This window comes from Barbus barbus (assembly GCF_936440315.1).
Source record: "Barbus barbus genome assembly, chromosome: 2".
NCBI lineage: Eukaryota > Metazoa > Chordata > Actinopteri > Cypriniformes > Cyprinidae > Barbus > Barbus barbus.
This window is the reverse complement of record NC_136730.1, coordinates 20,224,559-20,225,849: the sequence shown is the minus strand read 5'-3', so window position 1 is coordinate 20,225,849 and position 1,291 is coordinate 20,224,559.

Genomic DNA, 1,291 nt, shown 5'->3' with positions numbered 1-1,291 from the left:
ATTAGATTAGATTAGATTCAACTTTATTGTCATTTATGCAGAGTACAAGTACAGAGCTAATGAAATGCAGTTAGCATCTAACCAGAAGTGCAAGAATATAGTGTTTTATATACATATAAGTGCAGAGTAAGTGAAGATATGATTTACAGAATATACAGTGGAATTGCTATATACAGTATTGAGCAGAGTATATACAGAATATAAAATAGGAATGCAATGTAGGGATTGTATGTACATTATGAACAGAGCAATGTAGATTATATAGATTACAGATTATATATACACATTATGAACAGCAGGAACGTGAGAACAGTGGTAATAAATAAATACAGCTGGATGAGTGTGCAAAGTATTGATAGAACAATGTATTCTATGCAAATTAGCAGTAGTGCAATATTTTATAGAAATAGTTTACTGTGCTTGTACAGTAACAACTTTAAACAGTTTATAGTGTAATGACTTGAACGATGTGCAGTCTGTGCAAAATATGAGTAGTGCAAATGCATGTGTTTAAAGTACTGTGACCAGTGCAGTAATAAGCAGGTGCAGGTTAGATTGGTGGTGTGGCGTTCAGAAGTGTCACAGCCTCGGGGAAGAAGCTCTTCCTGAGCCTACTGGTGCGAGAGCGTAGGCACCTGTAACGCCTGCCGGATGGAAGGAGGGTGAAAAGTCCATGGTTAGGGTGAGAGGCATCCTTGATGATGTTTCTTGCCCTGCCCAGACAGCGCTTATAATAAATGTTCTCAATGGAAGTTAACTGGGTGCCGGTGATCCGTTGAGCAGTTTTCACCACCCGCTGGAGTGCTTTGCGGTCAGATGCGGAGCAATTGCTGTACCATACTGAGATGCAGTTCGTGAGTATGCTCTCAATGGTACAGCGGTAGAATTCCACAAGGATCCTGGGATTCAGGTGAACTTTCTTAAGGCTCCTTAAGAAGTAAAGGCGCTGCTGTGCCTTTTTGACCAGAGTAGAGGTGTTATGGGACCAGGTGAGGTCATCAGAGATGTGGATGCCAAGGAACTTGAAACTCGACACACGCTCCACTTCAGCTCCGTTGATGTAGATGGGTGTGTGTGCATGACTCCTAGTCCGCCTGAAGTCCACAATGATCTCCTTTGTCTTCTGGGTGTTTAGCTGTAGATTATTGGTGGCACACCATACAGCCAGGTGCTGCACCTCATCCCTGTAGGCTGATTCATCGTCATCCTTGATCAGACCTACCACCGTGGTGTCATCTGCAAATTTGATTATGGTGTTGGAGCCATAAACAGGAACACAGTCATGGGTGAA